Source organism: Eschrichtius robustus, chromosome 6 (assembly GCF_028021215.1).
Source record: "Eschrichtius robustus isolate mEscRob2 chromosome 6, mEscRob2.pri, whole genome shotgun sequence".
NCBI classification, from domain to species: Eukaryota; Metazoa; Chordata; class Mammalia; order Artiodactyla; family Eschrichtiidae; genus Eschrichtius; species Eschrichtius robustus.
In genome coordinates, this window is record NC_090829.1 from 145,297,346 (window position 1) to 145,320,594 (window position 23,249).

The 23,249-nt window shown below is 46.5% G+C and overlaps 1 protein-coding gene across 1 annotated transcript in view; it reads left to right on the forward strand.

Moving 5' to 3' along the window:
- AGPAT3 (1-acylglycerol-3-phosphate O-acyltransferase 3) overlaps positions 1-23,249 on the forward strand; it is a 90,340-nt gene that overhangs the window by 14,891 nt on the left and 52,200 nt on the right. The window contains exon 2 of the mRNA XM_068547179.1: positions 11,551-11,616. The gene's annotated coding sequence lies outside the window, so the exon portion shown is untranslated. The remainder of the gene's footprint in view (positions 1-11,550; positions 11,617-23,249) is intronic.

Consider the following 23,249-nt stretch of genomic DNA (forward strand, 5'->3'; position numbering starts at 1 on the left):
TTATTGAAGTCTAGTTGATTTACAATATTGTGTTAGTTTCAGGTGTACAGCAAAGTGATTCCGTTTTTTATGTGTATGTATACACACACATACACACACACACACACACATACTTTTTCTCAGATTCTTTTCCATTATAGGTAATTACAAGATATTGAGTATAGTCCCCTGTGCTATACAGTAGGTCCTTGTTGGTTATCTATTTTATATATAGTAGTGTGTATCTGTTAATCCCAAACTCCTAATTTATCTCTCCCCCTCTTTCCCCTTGGTAACCATAAGTTTGTTTTCTATGTCTGTGGGTCTAATTCTGTTTTGTATATGAGTTCATTTGTATCACATTTTAGAGTCCACATATGAGTGGTATCATATGATATTTGCCTTTCTCTGTCTGACTTACTTCACTTAGTATGATAATCTCTAGGTCCATCCATGTTGCTGCAAATGGCATTATTTCATTCTTTTTTACGGCTGAGTAATATTCCATTGTGTGTGTGTGTGTGTGTGTGTGTGTGTGTATGCATGTATATTTCAATATATACATATATATATATCAATACTATATATATATTCTTAAACCAGTTGTCTGTTGATGGACACTTGGGTTGTTTCCATGTCTTGTTTGCCTGTTTCTTTTTCCTTTTTAATGCGGCCCCTAGGAGATTTAAAATTGCATTTTGGCCCCTGTCGTGTTTCCCCTGGACATGCTACTTGTGGTTCTGAGTGGCCTCATGAGGGTGGAGCTGTATGACCTGGGCGGGTCCTTCATCTTTGGGCCCCGCACCCCAGGAGTCACGGGAGGTTTCTCTAGTGTGTAAGTCTCTACCCTGCGGGACCCTGTGCCTCTGGCCAAGTGCACTTAATACACGTGAAATGCTCAGAACAGAGTCTGGCAGATACTAACCACCAGGTGTGTCTCATATTATTATTAATAGACTATTTGGTAAGATCTTCTTTGCTGTATAGAAATGGATTTCATAGATCGTCCACACCCAGAATGTCAAAAGGATGGGTGTTCCAGTCCGGAAATGCCTGGGCGGGTCAGAACCCCGGCCCTGGCGGCTGTGGCGTGGTAGGGGGACAGGCAGAGGACGCCCCCGGGCGTGTCTCCCGGGGAAGTGGCTGCTTTCCTGGACTGGTCAGCGTGTGCAACAACCCGGCCGTGGTGTTTGCTCCAAGTGGGGTCGGGCCGTGAACTCTGAGAGCAGGAGTCCAGGGGGACCCGCCCCCGAAAACCAGCCAACAGGCACCGACCCCGGTAATGCAATCCCTGCAGAGCGAGCGGGAAGGTCCGGGGGACCCGCCGGCCCGAGAGCCCCTCGGCGCGGCCCAGCCCCACCCTTGTCTGTCCTCGGGGCCCTGGGGCTGGAGCCCGAGCCCGGCCTCGCTCTGTCCTTGCTGCGCGGCCCGCGAGGGCCCCGCGGAGGCTGGACAGCTGGAGGAGCAGCGCCTGCCTCCGTCGTGAGAGTTCGTGCGGGGCGCTCGGAGGAGAAGCCGGGGCGCGCGGGGCTCCTCCTCGTCCGCTCCTCGCGGGGATTCTGGGCGGGGCTGGGGCGCAGGGCCCCCAGGGTCTCCGGGAGGGACGCGCCCAGAGCGCGGTGGCCGTGGCTCCGGGCTCCTGAGGCCCCTGTAGCCCCGCTGGGAAGGCCAAGGCCATCAGCCCCGCAGCACCTTCTCCTGCCGCTCAGCCGCCGGCCCTGGAGGCTCTGCCGTGGTCCTGCTCACAGCCCCTGGGGGGCACGGGGCCCTGGGGACCTTCCCTTCCTCTCTGCCGTGGGCGTGGTGTCTGTCTCCTGAGACACCCTTGACCCAGCTGGGCCCCGCTGTCACCAGGCATGTGCTACCCTGTCCCTGACAGCCCAGAAGAGTCCCTGGGCTGGGGGGACTGGGGGGGCTGGGGGGGCTGGGGCCCCTCCCCCTTCCCTCTTCTCCAACCCCACTCTTCCCCTCCCCCCTCCCCCCTCCCCCGTCTGTGTCATGAAACATTTGATTGTGAGCCGGCGATGGGGGTAGTACCTTTCTCAGCATATAAGCTTTCATGACCAACTCATCGATGGAAACATGTGGAACGTGAATCTCGTCTTTGTGTACCTCCTACTCGTGCTTCCGTACGTTCGGCGGCTTCTCAGTGGAGCGCGATGGTCTCCGCAGCTGAACGACCGGCAGCCCGTCCCGCCCCTCGCTGGCCTGCGTGGGCCGTGCGGGCTGGACGGGGCGGGCCTGGCCGGGGCTGCGCTCTGGGGCAGCTGAGGGTTGACCTGGAGCGCGGGCCTGGCCTGGGTCGGCGTCGGCGGCTCGTTGTACATGTTGACTCTCTGCCTCTGTCCTCGCTTCTCCCCCGTTACCCTTAATAATCAGCTAACAGTGAGGCTCTGTGTTTCCTTCAGAAGCATAACCTTCACCCCCGGAGACCTTGTTGGAATGGAAGCACTCGTCTTACCGAAGAACAGGGGCTTGTTCCAGCTAGGGGGCGGTTGTGGCAGTGGGACTGGGGTCTGGACAGTGTCCCCTGGCCCCGCAGGTGGCGTGGGGCTCGGGCCCGAGGGGGATCCCCGGGTGTCCGGACACCCTGTTCACGCACAGCTTGCTCTGTCTCCACCGCGGTGAGATTAGATCTCCAAGCTCACACTTGGTTCTTGAGTAACCAACTTTCAGTTAAACGTCTTCTCCACTCGTGATGGCTGGTTTCTTACACAAGGCGATTTGAGGGAGACGTTGTCATGCTGTCCTTTGGGTCTGAGGGCCCAGGCTCCAGCCAGGCAGGCCCAGCGGTGCCGGGCGTCTGCGAGGGTGGTGGTCCCCAGGTGAGGGGCACAGGCAAGGGCCTAGGTTTCCAGGGTCCTGGCGGCGGCTTGTGACTTCTGCTTCAGGTTTTTAAAGTTAGCCTGTTCTTTGGGTTTTCTGTATCTTTTTGGTCAATTGCTCTTCCTAGGAATTTGTCCTGTTAGCTCTGTTTTCAAGTTTATTGCTCCAAAGCTGCTCATAATTCCCTCTTAAAAATTTCCGCAGCGTTTGCTTATACCTCCTCCTCCTCGCTCCTGACGTCGTCCATGCCATCTCTCTCTTTCTCTTGATTCTCTTGCCAAAACTCTGCCACTTGTACTGATCCGTTCAAAGAACCACCTTTGTGGTTTTCTGTATGCTTTATATTTCATTAATTTCTGCTTTCTAAGTTATTTCCTTCCTTCCTTTTGATTCACTTTCTGTTTTTCTAACTTATGTTTTAGGTCATTTGTTTTCAGCCTTCTGAAATTTTCTACCACACACTTAAGTATAACCTTTGATCCCTTTAAGAACTTTTCGCTGCATCCTATAAGTCGTGATATGACACATTTTTGTTACTCTTCCATTCAGTAGATTTTCTAGTATCTAATTGATTTATTTTTTGATTGTCAATAACTGTTTTGAATTTCTAAGCATATGAGAATTTTTCCAAATATCTTTTTGTTGCCTTTTTTTTTTTTTTTTTGCATCAGTACATTTTGGTCTAAGAATATACTCTGATACTGATGCCTGTCTTCTGAAATTTGTTAAGACTTGTTTTATGGCCCAGCATATGGTCAAATTTTGGAAATGCTCTGTGCATCTTTGAACAGACTGTATTCTGCGGTTGGTGAGATTAGTTGTGGTAGGTTCGTTATCATGCTGTTTAAACTGTCTATGTTAGGCCTCGGCAAACTGTAGCACATGGGCCAAATCTGGCTCGCCACTTGCTTCTAGAAATAAATTCTTATGAGATCACATCCACACCCATTGGTTTATGTATTGTCTATGGCTGTTTTGCACTGTGACTTGGTTGAGTAGTTTCAATAGAGACCGTTTGGCCCAAAAAATCTAAAATATTTACTATTTGGCCCTTTCCAGAAAATGTTCGCCAACTCTTGTATCCTCGTTGATTTCTTGTATCTATCTATTCTATCAAATACAGAGAGAGGTCCGTTAGACTCTCTAGTTATCACTGTGTATTTGCCTATAATTCTTGCATTTCTATCAATTTATAAATTGAATTTTTAAAAATTAATTAATTAATTAATTTTCGGCTGTGTTGGGTCTTTGTTGCGGCGCGCAGGCTTCTCACTGCGGTGGCTTCTCTTTGTTGCGGAGCACGGGCTCCAGGCACACGGGCTTCAGTAGTCATGGCTCGCGGGCTCTAGAGTGCAGGCTCAGTAGTGGTGGCGCACGCGCTTAGTTGCTCCGCGGCTTGTGGAATCCCAGACCAGGGATCAAACCCGTGTCCCCTGCGTTGGCAGGCGGATTCTTAACCACTGCACCACCAAGGAAGTCCATCATTTCTATTAATTTTTGCTTTATATGTTTGGGGCTGTGTTATACTAATGACACAGTTTTAAAATTGTGGTATCTTCTTTATGAATGAAGTATCTGTCCATCTCTTCTAGTGTTTTTTGCCTGTAAGTCTGCTTTGTCTGAAATTCATGTAGCTGAAGCTTTGGGTAGTACTTGTCTTGTAGACTCTTTCTATTCTTTTATTTTTAACCCTTTTGTATTTTTATGTCTTAGATGTACCTCATAAACAGCATATAATTAAAGTGTTTTTTTTAACTGAAGTTTGATAATCTCTTTAAAAAATTCTGACAATTAAAATTTTTTTAAGCTGGAGTCTTTATTTGGTTTACTTTAAATGTAATTACAGATAGATTTGAGTTTAAATCTACCATCTTATATTTTACTGACTGTTTTATCTGTGCTATGTTTCTTTTTTCTTCCCTTCTCCTTTCTTGCTGTTTTTTGAATTGATGATTGATCCTTTCTTTTTTCTTTGTTTCTTTTTTTTTTGACCACTACCACTAGGAAGTTATAGACTCTTTCTGTTCCTTTGATGGTTTTCCCAGAAATTACAACATTCTTACTTATCGAACGTCAAATTAACTAGTACTTTACTTTTCAGGGGCGATCCAAGGACTGAGATCACCCCTAACTTTCCCTTCCAACTCATGTGTTATTGTGTATTTAATGTTTTTAACCTCACAAACCTTTGTTGCTGTATCCTTAGTATTACTTCTGTTTTTGATTTGTAGGTATATCTGCCACTTTCTTTGCTCTTTATTTTTTTCTCATCTTTGACTTTCCATCTGAGATCACTTCTTCCTGCTTGAAGTGTACGTGCATTAGAAATTCCTTTAGTTAGATTCTGCTGGTGGCAAGCCTTCCCCACTTTTGTTTAGACTTCCCTGCTCCTTCAGAGATGCATTTGCTGGTTGTAGACTCTGGGTTGCCAGTCAGGTCCTTCTATCACACTGATGACAGCCTGTGCTGGCCATTGACATCCTTCATATGTGAACAAATCATTGTCAGGCTGTCTCTCCTTTGCAGATAACCCGCCTTTTTTCTCTGGCTTCTGAGATCAAAATTAAAAGCCTTTGTGCTTCAAGAAAGTGAAAAGACAACCCACAGGATGGGAGAAAATATTTGCAAATCACACATCGGACAAGGGGATGGTACCAGAATGTAGAAAGAGTTCTGACAAGGCTGAGCGGTCGGTGCCTGCGTGCCAGGCCGTACGGAACGTCTCAGGAAGGGGCCTGCCACCTGCCGCTGGTTCTGAGCTGCGCCCTCCTGCCTCGTGCTGTTGCCCCCGCCCGGACCCCCCTCCATCCACCCGCGTGCAGGAGAGTCGCTGGTCGTCTCTCCAGACGTTGCAGGCATCTCCATTCTGTGCAGCTGCAGCCTCTGCCTCTGATGTGCTGATCAGCACTTCTCAGCTAAGGTGCAGCGGTCACGTCCGCTAGCGCTGCCCACTATGGATGAGTGAGAAATGGAATGAAAATGCAAGATCCCAACATCCACATCTAGCCGTGATGGGATGAAAGGGACCAGACCGCACATCCCACCTTAAACAAAGGAAAACAAACAAAAGTGTGTGAGGCTACCGACTTCAAACATGCCCAGCAGGAGCACCGGACGGTGACCCCACGAGAGGGTGTGAGTGGGGCACCCCTCTCCCAGCTTATCACCTGTAGCGGCCAGCTGAGCACAGGGAGGGCAGGTGGAGACAGAGGCTGGCGTTCAGGGACTCCATGAAGGCTGGAATTTGTGGGGATACTGGAGGGGATAGGATTGCATGACTCAGGAGCTCTAGAGAGCTGAGAACGGTACCTCCCGACTCGTTCTTAGACTGTGGTGATCTGCGCACGTGTGTGGGATGCCACCAAAGTCGGGGGAGCCTGGAAAGGAGTAGATAGAACTGTTCCCTCAGTTCACACGGGCTGTGAATGAAGTTGTGTTCTCACCAGCCAGGTGGAAAGACCTCACAGCTCAGAGGGTGTCGGGTAGGGACCTCAGAGGCCATCGCCTCCACACCAGATGCAAATCTGCTCAGGACCCACAGAAACAAAGCTTGAGAAGGTCAAACAACTCTGAGAAAGTTAATGACACTCCCAAACAAAGCCTGACAATATTTGAGGGACCACGACAAGCTCACCCCCCGACACGCCGTGTTCACAGTGTCCAGGAACCAAGCAAAAATTACTTGTCATGCAAACAGGTGGGAAAACATAACCCAGAAGTCAAGAAAAATCAACTGGAAACAGATCCAGGTGGATCCACAACTATCCAGATGGTAGAATTAGCATAGAAGGATGCTAAAAATGTCTGTTATAAATATGCCCCATGTGTCCAATGACACAGAGAGAATATGCACAGAATGAGGAGAAAATAGAAGATATAAAAAAGACCCAAATCTTCTAGAGAGGAAAACGCACTGGGTGGGGTTCATAGTGGGTCAGACACTCAGACCCAATATTTATCTTCAGTATTCTTGAAGACATATCACTAGAAACTTTCTGAAATGAAACACAGGAAAAGGACAGGGGAAAAAAGCTGCAGCATCAGTGGAACCGTATAAAGAGGGATAACAAACATGAAATTGAATTCCAGAAAAGAGGTGTGTGTGACGGAAAATATTTGAAAAAAATAATGGCTAAAATTTTGCAAATTTGATGAAAACTGATTTTCAAGAAGATCAGTAAATCCCAGGCAGAAGAAACATGAAGAGAACTACACCCATGTACATCAGAATCAAATTTCTGGAAATCTTAAAGGCAGAAGATCTTAAAAGCAGCCAGAGGCAAAAACCTACACTGTACAGAGGAAACAGAGATGAAGTCACAGTGGACTTCTTGTCAGAAGTGGTGCAATTCAGAAGAGAATGGAAGGGCATCTTCAAGATACAGAAAGAAAAAAAGCTTCAGCCTACAATCCCGTAGCTAACAGTCTCTTTCCAAAGTGAAAGCCAAATAAAGACTTTTTTAGACCTTTAAAAGCTGAAAATAATTTATCACCAGCTGACTTGAACTCCAGAAAATATAGAGGAAGTCCTCTGGGGACAAGGAAAGTGACACCAGACAGGAATTTGGATCTGAAGGAATAAAGAGTAGCAGAAATGCAGGAAAATGTAAAAGAGTTTTGTCCTCTCATTTAAAAAAGTCCTTTAAAAGATAATTTACTGTTTAAAGTAAAAGTACTAACAATGTTTTATAGAGTTTATAAGTAGAAGTAAGAGGTATGGCAGTAATATAGCCGAAAATCTAGAAGTGGGGAAATGGAAACTAGTAAAGTTCTTAAAATACATGTGAAGTATTATAATACTATTGGAAAGTAGACAGTGATATACTAAAGATATACATTGTAAATTCTAGGGCAACCGTTAAAAAAACAACAAAGAGGTATAGCTAATAAACTAATAATGGAAATAAAATGGAATCTTAAAAAAATCCCTAATCCAGAAGAAGAAAGAAAAAAGGAGAAAATGAAACAAACAAATCCAGATAGGACAGATAGAACGATAATAGATTTAATCCCAACCATATCAATAATCACATCAAATATGGATGGCCTGAAAACTCCAAATAAAAGGCATTTTGTCAGAGTGTCAGAGCAGATAGAAAAGATTAGGTAAAAGTGCTTTCCACATTAAATATGAAGACAGAGATAGGTTAAAAGTAAAGGGTTAGAAAGATAGATACCATGCCAACATGAATCACAAGATAGCCCAAGTGGATATATTAATATCAGACAAGTTATATTTCAGGACAAGAAATATTGCCAGGGAAGAGAATGTCTCCTCATAGTGATAAAAGGGGTCAGTTCATCAAGTGAACATAATATATTGAATATATGTGCACTTAACAAGAGCTTCAAAATACATACTGCAAAAACTGATAGAACTGAAAGGAGAATTAGACAAATCCACAATTACAATTGGAGATTTCGACACGCCTCTTTCAATAACTGACAGAACAAATAGACAGAAAATCAGTAAAGACAGAGAAGACTTGAACAACACCATCAATCAGTTTGACTTGACTGGTGTTGATAGAACACCCATCCAACAACAGCAGGACACATATTCTTTGCAAGTACACATGGAGCTTTCACCAAGGTAGACCAACTTCTGGCCCATGAAAAAAATCTCAGTAATTGAAAAAGGACTGAAACCATAGGAAGTATTTTCTGTGATCAACAGAGAATTAAACTAGAAGTCAGTAATTGAAAGATATCTGGAAAAATCCTCAAATATTTGAAAACTCAATAAAGACACTTTTAAATAGCCCATGGTCAAAGAAAAAGTCACAAGGGAAGTTTGATAACATTATGAACTGAGTGAAAGTTAAAACATAAGGTATCAGAATTTGTGGAATGCAGGTAAAATAGTGCTTAGGCATCCATAGCATTAAATGATCGTATTAGAACATAAAACAGTTCTCAAATCAATGATTTAAGGTTCAACCTTAAGAAAAAGTAAACAAAGGAAAGAAATAACAAAGAGCAAAAATCAATGAGATAGAAAACAAACGGTAGAAAAATATCAATGAAACCGAAAGTTGGTTCTTTGAAAGAGTCATTAAAATTGGTAAACCCCTAATTAGACTGATCAGACAAAAAAGAGAGAAGAAAAACTACCAAAATCAGAACTGAGAGGGGAAGAGTCACTAGAGATCCTAAGGGAATATTCTGCAATGCTCCATGCCAGGAGATGTGACAACACAGATGAAAGGGACACATTCCTGGAGCAAAAGAAATCACTAAAACGTATTCAAGTCAAAATAGATAACCCAAATAACCCTGAATCTATAAAAAAATTCAATTTGCATATAAAAACCTTCTAACAAAGAAAACTCTTGGCCCAGATGACATCGTTGATGAATTCTATCAAACATTTAAGGAAGAAATAGTACCAATTCTACACAAAGTCCTCCAGTAATTAGAGGAGGAGGGAACACTTCTTAGCTCATTTTATGAGGCCAGCATCACCCTGGTACCAAAACCACACAGGCTATGGACCAATATCCATCATGAACAAAATCCTGCCTGAATTAGAAAATTTTAGCAAATCAAACCCAGCAATATGTAGAAAGTCTACTGCACCATAACCAAGTGGGATTTATCCCAGGAATGCAAAGTTGGTTTAACATTCAAAATCAGTCATTATAATTCACTTTATTAACGGACAAAAAAGAAAACCGTATGACTATCTCAGTGGTGCAAAAAAAAAAAAAAAGCATTTAATACTCATTTGTGGTAAAAAAAAAAAAATCTCTCAGCAAACTAGAAGTAGATGACCTCAGTCTAATAAAGGGCATCTATGAAAAACCTACAGCTAACATCCTACATAATGGTGAAAGACTGAAGCTTTCCTTCTATATTGGGAGCAAGGCAAGGACATCTGCTCTTATTCACCACTCTCATTCAACATTATACTAGAAGAATAAGGCAAGAAAAAGAAAGCAAAGACATACAGAAGGGGAAAAAAGAAGTAAAAATATCTTTATTCACAGATGGCATGATGGCCTATGTGGAAAATCCTAAGAAATCCACAAAGTTACTAGAACCAGTAGGTGAGTCCGGTGAATTTACAGGACACAAGGTCATTATAACAAAATTAATTTTATTTCTACATACTAGCACCGAATAGTTAAAAGCTGTAACAAAACAACATTTACAGTAGCATCAAAAATATGAAATTCTTAGGGATAAATATAACAAAATAGTGCCAAGAGAAATTAAAGCAGACCTAAATAAATGGGGAGCTATACTATGTTAATGGACCACAGGACCCAATGTTACTAAAATGTCAATTCTACCAAAACTGTTATATAGATTCAGTGCAATCACAATCAAAATCCTGGCAAGGCTTTTTGTAGAAATTTACAAGCTTATTCTAAAATTTACATTGGAAATCTAAGGACCTAGGAGAGCTCCAATAAATTTGAAGAGGCAAAGAAAAGAGTGCCTGGCTTTAAGACTTCCTCTACTTCTATGGTAATCTAGACATTGTGGAACAGCAAAAAGGTATACATGCAGATCACTGGAACGGAGTAGATTCCAGAAACTAACCCACACATTTATAGTAAATTGATTTCCAACAAAAGTTTCAACGTAATTCAATGGGGAAGTGATAGTATTTTCCACAGCTGGTGCCAGGACTATTGGACAGCAATATGCAAAAACGGTGAACCTTCGCCCAACTTCATCCCATATTAAAAAATTAACTCAAAATGGTCTGGTCACCCAGACCTAAATATGAAAGCTAAAGCTATTAGGTTTATAGAAGACAAAAATGTTGTATTTGCATACAATGTAATATTATTCAGCCTTAAAAGCAAAATTATGACACATGCTACGACATGAATGAACCTTGAGGACATTACGTGCAGTGAAATAAACCAGACTCAAAAGGACAAATACTGTGTGATTCCATTTATATGAGGTCCTTAGGGTCATCAAGTTCGTAAGGACAGACAGCAGGACGGTGGGGGCCAGGGCCTGGGGAGGGGATGGGAGGGAGTGTTTCATGGGCACAGAGTTTCAGTTTGGGAAGATGGAAAGTTCTGTGGATGGACCGTGGTGATGGCCGCACAACAGTGTGAATGGACTTAACCCCACTGAACTGTACACTGGAAAATGGTTTAAATGGTGATTTTTATGTGTATTTTACCACAGTTCAAAACAAACAAACAAAAACAAGGACTAAAATTAGCCGGTAGGCCTGGGTTTGGCTTTATCAGTGGCAGGCTGGGCTGGCCTGGCGGGAGCCCCTCCTGCAGGGTTGGTGGGTTTGGGAGGGAGGAGAGTGCAGGCGAGGTCGGCACGGTTGCCGTCCTGGGAACGGGAGCCTCAGCGCCCAGAGGGGCCGGGAGGCCTGGAGGCTGTTCTCCTTGTCCGTCCATCAGGAGGTGGCCTACCTTCAGCTGTTCCTGTGAGCCTGCAGGGGAGGTTGGAATTGCTTCGCGGTCCGTCCTGGGGTGTGGTCCCTGCGTCTCTCCGGTTTGTTCATTTATGGGCCATCTGTTGGGCCTCCTTATCAGGCGGGGGGAAGTAACAGCACTTGGAAAGGCCTGATAGGCTGTGTCCCTGGTGTTTGCTTAAGTTAGTGGACCGTTCAGGTCATCGGGACCTGAATCAAGTTCATTCATAGCTGTCTGCTTGCCTGATGTGCAGTCTTTTTGATTTTAAAGTAACTGCACGTAGTTTATTCACTGAGTGTTTTTCCAGTCCTGCCTAAGTACATTTGTGTTTGTCTTTAACTCTCAGGCCTTCAAGTTGGAAACCTCTGAGGACGATTGCGGACCCCGCTGACCCTGCTGACCCTGGGCCGCGGTGAGTCAGGAGAGGGAGGCACCTGATGCTTGAGCCGCGTGTGTGTGTGCGTGTGTGCGTGTGTGTGTGTGTGTATGTGCGTGCGTGTGTGTGCACATGTGTGTTTATTCCTGTTCCCTGGAGCAGCCCTGGAGTGGGTTCTGCCCCAGTGGTCTGGACCTGGCTCTGTCGGCAGACACAGAAGTCTATCGCCCTGAGAGCCAGGCTCGCTGATCCAGCTTCAGTGACATTGAAGGGACCGAGCAGGGCACAGCCGGGCCTTAACACATTGTTGGATTTTCTTAAAGGGGTATACACTTTAAAGTTTTCTTACAGCCAAAGGATATTTATTATAATCTGAATACAGATGAAAAAGTCCAGGTAACGCGGTTCCCCTTCTGTTTGCTCCTGGAGGGATGAGTGAAGGGGCCAAGCTAAAACTGCTGCTGGGTGGAGGGCATCTCGGGAAGTGAAGAATGGGCGTCCCCCCAGCAGAGCTGGACCCCGCTTTTGTTAGCAGACCTGCAAGTCCGTGGGTCTTTTGGAGATGGACGTAGCTGTCCAGCTGAGTCGTCCAGGGCTGGAGTGTGACCCGGAGGTCGGGGAGCATGTTTGCCGTCAGGATGTTCTGCTCCTGTAGGTAGATCCTCCGGGAAGCCCAGTGGTAATCGGCAGCTGTGGCCGAGAACACTGGTCAGGTGGCCTTGGTTCCTCCGGGGCTGAGGACAGAACCTGGCCGCAGAGTGACCGCCAGTGACCCGGCCCTCTCCTGTGCTCCCGTGTCCTGGCTTCGGGCCGTCCAGGACCTGCCTTTCAGACTCCACGCTGACCTCACCTTCTGCGCGCAGACGCGTTCTCGGGGATCTGCTGCGTTAGGTGACTGAGTGACAGGTTCCTTTTGTATTAATCCAGCCTTGACCAGAAGGCCTCCCCCTGCCATTTCTTCTTTGGACCCAGGAGACATCTGTCACTTAAAGTGCTTTCTGCAGAGAGCGAGTGCAGCCATTATGTTTGGAAGTTTACAAGCTTCACTGCGGGATCCCAGCTCTCGGTGGGCAGGCAGTTTCCCCTCATGTGTAATAGTTACACGGTGTGCTGATAGCGACTAGCCTAGCCGGTTAAGAACAAGCGCTGGGGATGTGAATAGCATGAATGCAAGCCGGTGTCAGTCGCATACTTTTTATATTTATAGTCATGGCTTATTGAAAATAATGTTGCTTAAATATATGAGTGGAGCACTGCAGTTAAAATTACTTTGTTTAGTGTCTCTTTATAATTAAGTATTTTATTATGAGTGCTCACTGGATAACTGGAAATATATGAGGTACATGGCAGCTCTCAGCTACTGCGTTCTCTGAGCACCTCACCTCCAACATTCTGAATCAACAAAAGTTTATTTGCTTTTTTTGCTCATTATTGATTTAGTACACAGCTTGTGGCTTTAGCTGTTAAATTGTTGCAAGCTTCTGTTCTGTGCAAAAGAAAATCAAACTACATTGTATCCTAAAGTTGAGCTCTCCATGTATTCCCTTCCTTTTGATTATCATCTGGCAATGGGTGAACTATACTTGGGGCTAAAAGGATTCTCTCCCTCGTAACTGCCACTGCCCAAGATGTGGCCTGCGATGGCCGCGGGGGCTGTGGGTGGCACCAAGAGCCTTTTGATGTATGAAGCATGTTGCATCGTACATGGCAGGCATGTGTCCTCAACACTGGTTTGCTTCTGGAGGAGGGTGACCGGGGGCCCTGGTCATCAACCAGACCTCTCCCAGAAAGATGGGATTGGGGGAGGTTGGAGATGGAAATCAGTTTGCTCTCCCTCTTTTCTGGGGACGGGACCTCAAAGTTCTGTAGCAATTGAGGGCTGGGAAAAGGGACGGGGAGAAGAGTGGTAAGTTGGAGACGTGCTTTTCAGCTCCGGGACAGTCAGATTTATAACCAAGCATCCAGCAAGATTAACTCAACATTTACAAAAAGAAATGACTTTTCAGTTATGCATTTATGACTTACCATTTTTTAGAGGCAGGAAAGATATAACCACCCCCCCCACCCAAGCTAGTAATCATCAGTATTGAAATTTAAGGCAAATCGTTCGTTTGTGACTTGAACTGGCACCTCTCAAAAGATGTCCAAATGTTTAATAAACACCTGAAAAGATGTGCAACTTAATTAGTCATCAGAGAAATGGAAGTTACAAACCACAATGTGGTTTGATGAGTGGAAGGATGAGGTGAGTGGAGCAGGGTGGGGGGGGCAGCGGGGCTCATCCATCACTCTTTTTTTTTTTAAACATTTATTTTATTTTTTAAAATTTATTTATTTTTATTTTTATTTATTTTACTTTTGGCTGCGTTGGGTCTTCATTGCTGCACGCGGGCTTTCTTTGGTAGCGGCGAGCGGGGGCTATTCTTCGTTGCGGTGCACGGGCTTCTCATTGCAGTGGCTTCTCTCGTTGGGAGCACAGGCTCTAGGCGCATGGGCTTCAGTAGTTGTGGCGCGCAGGCTCAGTAGTTGTGGCTCGTGGGCTCTAGAGCGCAGGCTCAGTAGTTGTGGTTCACGGGCTTAGTTGTGGGATCTTCCTGGACCAGGGCTCGAACCTGTGTCTCCGGCACTGGCAGGTGGATTCTTAACCACTGCGCCACCAGGGAAGCCCCTCATCCATCACTCTTATCATTGCTATTATGCATGTCGGCTCTGAGCTGAGCACTTAAAAATCCCTCACTGTTCAGTTCTCTTCCCATCGTGTGGAGCGAATGTTACTTGTGTTTTTCTGATGAGGACGCAGGCTCAGGATGAGTCCTTTGCCTGTGCTCAAGAGTGGCCCCCTGGGGCTCAGAAGCCTGCCGTGCCCCGAGGGCAGGTGTATGTGGTCCTGTCCCTGCCGGCCCCTGGCACCCTGGTGGACACTTGTGCTGGTCGTCAGGTCCTGCGCCAGCCCTGCAGGATGTGCCGTTGCTGCCCGGGAGGGAGAGGCTGGGGGAGAAGCTGGGAGAGTGCTAGGACCTCGGCTGCGCGGACCCTTGGGCTCTGGGACCTGAGAACGCCCGCCTCCAAAGTGGCCCCAAGGCAGCATGTTTAGTGGCTGGCTCTGTGGCCCCCCTCACTGATGAATGGTAGAACAAACAAAACATCTCTCCTACGTAGCTTATTGCAATTTTAGCTCCCACGAGTTTTCCATTAACTTTTCTTACAAGTTTTAAGATGACTGGAAGGTTTTCCTTAGTCTTTCTTGGGTACTGATGCTGAAACAGTGCCTTTCCCTCCCCCGCTGTGGCCCACGTGGACTGCAGACTCCGAACTCAGTCCAGGGGGTGGGGGAAGGGGGGCAGGGGGAGGGGCTGTGAGGGCGGGCGAGGTGGGAGGCCCCCGTGTGCAGCCCCCTGCGTGGCCGTGTTTGAGGAGGGGTTCTCTTTGCTCTAAAGGTGACACGAGGGATTGAGCAAAGGGCTCAGGCTTTGACGGGCCAAGTTGTGTCTGGAGGAGCCCGGTATCCTGCAGGGTAAGCTTTTTCCCTTAAAAAACAGTCTTCACAGTGTTCAGCATAATTGTTTAGACTTCGTAACCGCTGGAGAGACAGAAGGTTGGAGCTTTATAAGCCAGCAGGTAATTTTTTGTTAATATTTAAATTTTAATTTAAGAAGTGATACGTGCTTATAAAAATTAAACACAGAACCAAATCTAATAAGTAATCAAAATTCCATTCTTTACTCCATCCCAAATCCCACCCTTTTTCCTGGAGGGCACCACTATAAATGGTTTGTGGTTTATCCTTTCAGAGCTTGTCAAAATAATACACGTAAGAACACACGGGCACAGAGTTTCTAAAACTGTGTTTATGTGTCATGATATCCATCTGTGCAGCTTAATCTTAACTTGCTTGGGGGTCTTTTACTACCCATAGATCTACCTCCTTTAAAAAGACTTAACTTCCTCTTTTATGCATGTTCTAAAGAGCATGGCTATATATACATATACGTACACACGGGCGCACACGCTTTATAAGAAGTCTGGGTGACAGTTTCAGAGCACAGTTACCCGGTTATCAGTTTCTCAGAGCCAGAGTGTGCTTTCAAGACTTGAGATGTGTTTGTGTGTCTCAGAAAGTGTCATAACTGGCACACTCATTCTTGTATTGAGGGGCTGGGGGGGTTGGGTGAGTGCAGGGGGGACAGTCCTCTGGGAGGGTGACGATGGGCCTCGAGGCTCTGCAGTGTCTGAGCGGCCCTGCCCGGCCCAGATGCCTGACCTGCTGGAAGGTGGACTTTGCCCCCTGCCCGTGTGGAGTCTCTGGCTGGTGCTGTTTGTAAGTGGGGGGGTGGGCGCGGGTAGGCTCTATATGGACAGTGGCCTGGGCCGGATTCCCTTTCCACCGAGGAGTGTCTGTTTTCTGGAACATTCCAGGCTGCGTTCCTGTCGTTGGGACACATGTAAAGGGTTGTGTGCACACGTGGTTACATGCGCTTTATCGCCTGGTCACCAGCGTTTGGTAGCAAAGCCGGGTCCTTCACGCATCTAAAGTGCAAGCACAGCAGAAGCAGAAACGGGCCGGGGCCTCCGTCTGGCTCTGCTTGGCCACAAGGCCACCGTGTCCCACAGACGCCGTCTGCCTGGCGGCTCCTTATCTCTCGGTGAATAGAAGTGAAAGTGGAAGAATCCTCTCGAGCCAGGACGCTTGCCGCCGGCTGGCCGGCTCTACTCCATGGGGCCGGAACAGGATGAGCGGGGATGGGCGTCCGGGGAAGCGCCTTCTGGAACCGCGAGTTCCCTCGCGCACTTGGCTCTGGCCTTGCCTGAAGTTGTTTCACACTGGCTTGTGTGTGAATTGAAATTAGGAAGCGTGTCCATGGAAACATAGAAACCCCAGGACCGAGGCAGGCGAGGGACAGTCCAGCTTGCACGGCCCAGCGCAGATGCTGGAGAGAGGCCTGGCCCACGAGTGCCTGTCGGGTCGCGCACGTGTGGCCCCTTCTCGGGTTTAGGGCTGCTGTGCTGTCTTCCTGGACCCCCCAGCGACATGAGCTTCTCTCAGGGGAGCTGCTGGCTGGGAGCAGACCCGGGAGGAGGGAGGCCCTGCCCGGCTGCCCACCTGCCGGAACCCTCACTGCCCTCCTGCTATCGCCAATAACCTGCCTCAAGAACTTCCTGGATTTTCTGTGTAGACAGTCATATCACCTACAAGTGACGAAAGCTGGTTTCCTTCTTTTTAACCCTGGTTTCTCTTATTTCTTTCCTTGTCTTGCCACCGTGGCTGCAGTGAGCTTTCTGGGGAGTCGGGGCCTTGACGCCGGACGTCCTTAAACAGTTATGGGTGGTGCCAAACGTCATCAGCTGCTTTTCCTGAATCTCATGAAATAATCGTGTTGTTTTTCTTCTTTTGTCTCTGTTGACAATCACTAGACTAATTGACTTTCTATGGTAGACCATTCCTGTGTCCTATCATAAACCAAATTTGGTCATGATGGTTTCTTTTTTTTTTTAACTATGTGACTGGAATCAGTTTGCTAAGGTATATTTATTGAGAATGTCCCGTCTGTGTTCACGCATCTGATTGGCCTGTTACGTAACAGACGTCTTGTCTTTTTCCTGATGTTTGCTGGATGCCTCTTGTGTTTCTCCATTAAGTAAATGCTGATTTGGGGTCTTAGATGTTATCACCTCACGGAGAAGTATATGGTGAGTGTATCATCTTAGGAGGAAGCACATAATGAGTGTATGTAATAATTTTAAATTGCTCCTACTTTATTGAGTGTTCTCATCAGGGAGTGAGGTTAGATTTTGTTAAATTACCTGCCCAGAGTTCTTTTTAAAGAAATATAATGGATTTTATTAATAGATTTCCTACTATCAAACCATCCTTGCATTCATGGAGCAGACCCCACTTGGTCATGATGCATTATCTTTTTAATGTGCTGTTAGATTCTGTTTGCTAATTTTAAAGGAATTTTTGTATTTATATTCATAAGTAAAGAGCAGTGGGTCTCAAACTTTTGGTCTCTTTACACTCTTAAAAAATTATTGAGGACCCTAAAAAGCTTTTGTTTTTGTGAGTTATAGCTACTGTGGTTCTCAGCTGGGGGTGATCTTTCCCCCACCCAAGGGGACATTTGGCAACACCAGGAGATGCTTTTGGTTGACACAGCTGGTGTGGTGGGGTGTCTCTACTGGCATCCAGTGGGTAGAAGTTAGGGGTGCTGCCGAATATCCTACAATGCACAGGACAGTCCCCTGACAGAAGAGTATCTGGTCCCAAATGTCAATAGTGCCGCAGTTGAGAAACCCTGCTCTTGATAGGTAATAGTTTAGAAATCAACACAGAACATTAAAAATTTTGATTTAATAATTCATTTAAAAGAGCAGCAATAAACCCATTACATGTTAACATAAATAGCATTTTTTAATGAAGAAGAACTATATTTTCCAAAGCTGAAAAAAAAATGTAATGAGCAGAGTGCCATTATTTTATATTTACACAATGTAATTAATCTCTCAGGCATCTGACCTAATAGGAGACCCCTGAACTATCTGCTTCTGCATTCAGTCTGTTTTACTGCGTTGTTTGGTGGAGCTATGTGATGAAAATTCTGCTTCACCAAGTATGTGCTTGGAAAACAGACGACTCTCAGACTGCCCCCACCCCACCCTGGGGTCCTCACATCACACTTGAGAACTGTTGATTTAGACAAGTCCCCTTCTTTCTGCTTTCACTCTCACATTGTGGATTCAGCATCACACTTCCTTCATAAAAAGGCATTTGGAAATTTCCTTCCTTCTCTGTGTTCTGGACAATGTTAAGCTGTGTCAAGATAATCTGTTCTTATAGGATTGGTAGATTTCTCCTGTGAGTCATCTGGGTTTGGTATCTTTCATTAGAGGTAACTCTGACAGACAACTCTTTTAATTCTATAAAACTAGGTCTGTTCAGACTTTCTATCTTTTCTGTGGTCACTGTTTTTGTAAATTTTTCTCTCTTAGAAAACTATCCACGTCATCCAAGTTTTCAAGTTTATTTGCATAGAGATGTACAATTATTTCCATGATTTTTTAAAAACTTTATTTTTTTGATGGTTTTTCTCTCTTTTCTTATTTTATGTATTTTTATTCCCCTTTTCTTAATTTATTTGTATTGCTCTAGGGGATGTATCTGTTTTATTAATTTTTTTGAAAACCAGTTTTTAAAGATTTAACTATTATAATGCTTTTTTTTCTAACTCATTTTTTGCTTTTACCTTATTAATTCCTTCAGTTACTTTTGTAATTCTAACTTTCTGAATTGGAGGCTTAACTCTCTTATTTTCATGCTCTCATTTCTAAAGATTTAAAGTATTTAATGTGATAAATTTTCCTCCAAGCACTGCTTTAGTTTTCATTATGTTTTCTAGAAATTCTGCAGTTTGGGTTTCTACTTCCCCTGGAGAGGAGCGTCTAAGAGGAAAATATTCATGTTTGGGGCGGGCAGTGGGGTGGGAAAGGCCTTTTCTGTTTCCTGATTTCTAGGCAATATTGTTTGTGTTTTAATTACTGTTTGGGATTTGTTGAAAATTTCTTCGTTGCTTAATTTATGGGCACTGTTCATGAATGTTTCTGTGAGCAATTGAGAGAAAGTGTGTCTTCTCTTATCAAGTGCAGGATTGGCTACCTGTCCTAAAGATCCACTTCATGTCTTGCTGCTGCATTGTCTGTGGTCTCTCTTAGTTCTTGACCACTGTTCTTTCTTGGATTAGAAGAGATGTACTAACATCTCCTATTATTAGCATGCTTTGATTTGTTTCTGTGGCATCCCTGTAATTTCTGCTTTATGAAAAGTAAAGCTGCATTATTTGGTACATAGATATTAAACTTATATCTTCCTTGAGAATTTTAGTTTCTAGAATTATAAATAGTCCTGCTTTGTCTCATTAATTTCATGTGCCTGATATTTTATTCTCTGATATCAAGATTTTGAACCCTATTTTTTGGGCATTTCCCAGTATATATTTATTCATTATTTTCGACCCTGATGAATTGTTTTGGTTGAGGTATTCTCTTACACCTAGCAGAGCTGAATTTTTTTTCACAAGCCAGTATGAAAATATTTCCTTTTTTGTAGCTGATCTTAGCCCATTTGTATTGACTGATATGATCCATGTGTTTGGATTAGTGCTGTCCCTATTTTGTGTATTTCAAGGGTAAATACAGATAGAATGGTGCCCATACATAAACACACTCACTGATTCTGTATGTGGTGTCTGTTCTTAGCCTTTCTGGTGTTTTGTTTTGTGTTTGGTAGTGCTGACCCGATAGATGGGAAAGTGTGTTTGGCCTTAGTGGTCACCTAATACGAGTAGCTTTATGTCAGATCCTGGGTCCCCTCCTTCTGGATAATGTCTATTGTTTCTCTACTAGGAGTGACAGTAAGATGCCCTGAGACCTCCCCTCCCCGCGGCGTTCCCCTGCCTGGCACCTGCTCCCGACGCCCCTGCACGCGGGCTCCCCGTCGGTGTACCCGCTTCTGCCCGCAGAGTGACAGGGTCGCCCTGCTTCCACCCGCCCCACCCCTCCCCCGACTGTCCTGCTTGGCTGCCATCCTGTCGGGTCAGCCGTCTCCACCTGGTCTTCTCTCTCCCCTGGAACACGCCAGAGCTCCTTCCGGTGGCCAGGGCGTGTCCTCCAGCCGTGTGGTGGGCACCGGTTCAGAACCACTTGTCACCATGTGCCAGCCCCCTTCATGGCTTAGGGCCTCTCTGCTTCAAGTCTGCTTCTCCATCTTCCTCTGCCATACCAGCATTCTTCCCATGGGTGTTTGTCTGTGTGTCTCTCCTGTGCCTTCAGTTTCTGTCTTTCTGTGACATCGCGTCTTAGCTTTGTCTCCTGTAAATCTAGCAGACAGCTGGAGTTTTAGACTTCTCTTTATACTTGCCGTGATCAAGTGATATACTTGTTCATCACTGATAATGAAGGGCTTTCTACTTCATTATCATCACAGCATCATTATTTACCATCCTTTTCCTTTGCTTTCCTGCCTGTTCTTGAATTTAACCTGTTAAATCTGTTCACCTGTTCCTCTCCGTGGAGTGGTACCCTTCTGACACTAGGATGCCTGGAGACCGAGACAAACGGTATCCGTGTCTCTACTTTCTTCCCAAATAGTGTGAAGACCTGAGAACCAGGATTTGGGCTCACGATGTTTTCACAGCCTCGTTTCTGGGCACGTACAGCACCGTGCCGGGCGTTTGCACCTCTGCTCTCCCAGAGTCCCTACCGTGGCCGGAGAGGCTCTGGGCGTTGTCTGCAGACGAGGGACCGAGGGACTGGGAGCCCGGGGAAGTGATGCTGGAGCAGACGGCAGGACACATGGGCCCCGGCTGTGTCACTCCCCGCCCACGTCGTCTCACTTTCCACCCCTGCCCTCCCCGGATGCTCGGCCTGCCTTTTTATCCTGTTCTTTCTGTATCCCAGATGCCCATACAGTTCTGATTGCAGCAGCCCAGAGGGCGCTGAAGTCCACAACCAACCATGAGCACCGCATTCACCCTCGCCCGCACCCCCGAGCGTGGGGACCCTTCCCAGGGCAGCCTCCGCCACCGGCTCATTCTTCTGGGGGCGTGTGTGGGTCCCCCTGTGGGAGGGTGGGGCTCGGGGCTGCCCGTCCCATCCCGGCTCTGTGATGCCAGGAACTTGGCTTTATCAGGGCTTTATCACGGACCTCGGAGCAGCTCCGCTGTTCGGCGCCCGACAGCTTGTTTTCAGTTGATGGTTGTGCTTCTGTTAATCAGTAACCAGCCCCCGGCTGTTGGCTCTCTGAGGAGTCTCCAGGGGTCATGCTTGTGACCCCTGACCTCTGGAGTCTGGGGATGGGCCGGTGGGTGTCTGGGGAGCTGGGCGTGTCCACAGCCACTCTGCAGGACGGGTGTGGTGGAGAACATTCCAGGAGCGCAGGGGGACGTCTCGGGAGACCAGCGGTAGGTGCGAGTGTCAGGATAGTCCTTTATGATTTCTCTGTATCTTGATGCTGTTTTTGTGAAGGTTTAACAAACACTTGATAGATTGTTGTGAGGATGTAGGCTTCTTTATTTGGGGTAAATTCTGTCTAGTGAAAACGATTTCCCCTTTAGTAAAAGAAAATTCTCACACCCAGGATCTGGGTGTGAGGAGCTAAAACTTGAGGAAGGAGGGAGTTTTGGTGGGGACATGGGACATCCATTTGGGTGTTTTTTCTCTGCTCTAGGTGCTAGAAAAATACCTCCACCAGCAACACGTGATGTCTTTCTCAGAAGCCATGTTGCTCATAAAGGACCTGCCGTTTAATGCTTTGCAGTGAAGACAGACTCTGATCTGGGGTTTCCGGGGCCGCTGGGAGGGTGTGTTGCTCTTTGGGGTTGCAGCCTTGGTGTCCACTGTGCTTTGTCAGTGAGGAGAGGACCCGGTCACCATGACCGTGCACCTGCCCAGGCCCCTAGGCGGGCCGCCCCTGCGGGAGGTCAGGTGCCCAGGTGGGGGAGGGACCACGAGTACCTCGTGGGACTCCAGTGCATACCCGAGGCACGGTCCTGCAGGCCGGTGCCCGGAGCCCACAGGTAAGGGCGGGGCTGGTGAGCTCTTCCCCAGCAGAGCCTTCCTCCTTCCCTCTTGTGGGGAGAGAGGATGGGAGTTCAGGGCCGTGCATCTCAGGCCCGCGGTCTCCAAGTCTGCACCCTCTGTGGGCTCCCCTCTTCCTAAGCTCTGGCTGCAGAAGAGTGGGGTTGGGTTAGTTGTTTATCCAGGGACCCCTCCCCACCTTGGCTGGCCTCGAAATTTGAAAATTTGCTCCTTTTTAACGTATGGAAGGTCCCGCAGTTTGTGTGCCCTAACCCTGAGCTTCAGGAGACGGGACCTGAGCTTCAGGACCCAGGGACATAAGAGGTCTTGTTTTGACACGTCGTGTGCCCGACTCCAGTGCTTCACACTCGATGCTGGAATCCGTCAGGCTGTCACAGCAGATTGATTTCTGGGTCTGTAGTGTCTCCCTGGTCAGGGTGGTCAAGAGCTTTCTTCTGCCACAAATGTCACGTGGGTAACCGGAACGACAGAGCCCGACGGTCCAACGTGGGACCCCGCGGCCCACACGCAGATGCTGAGCCCTTGAAAGCCGAGGGGCCGCGAGAGTTAAAAACATACACGGACTTCAAAGACCCAGACAAAGGGGTGATATACAGCATCTCATTATTGCCTTTTTAGTATTGACTGCATGTTAAAACGATGATATCTTGGCTATATTGGGTTAAATAAAATACATCATTAAAGTGAATTTCACCTTTCACTTTTTAAATGTGGAACTAGAACATTTAAATTACACATGGGGCTCACGGTGTCTGCCTTGGCCAGCCCGCTTTGCCTGCGACGGACTGTGAGTCTGCTGAGAGAGAAGGGGGGCCGATCGGCTGTCACTCCTGCTTGCGCCGGCTGAATGGCCGTTTCTTCGGCCATTAATGCATCCATACGATGAAATACTCTGCAGCTGATTTTGCAAGAATGAAATCGCTGAAGCTGATGCTGACACTACTGGGCCTGGGCCTGTCCCTCCTCCAAGTACTTTGCACGGTTCGCTCATTTCACCTTGTCTTCCCCACTGTACAGATGAGGAGATGGAGGCTCAGAGAGGTGCATAACTTTCTCAGCGTCACACAGCTCGTTGGTGG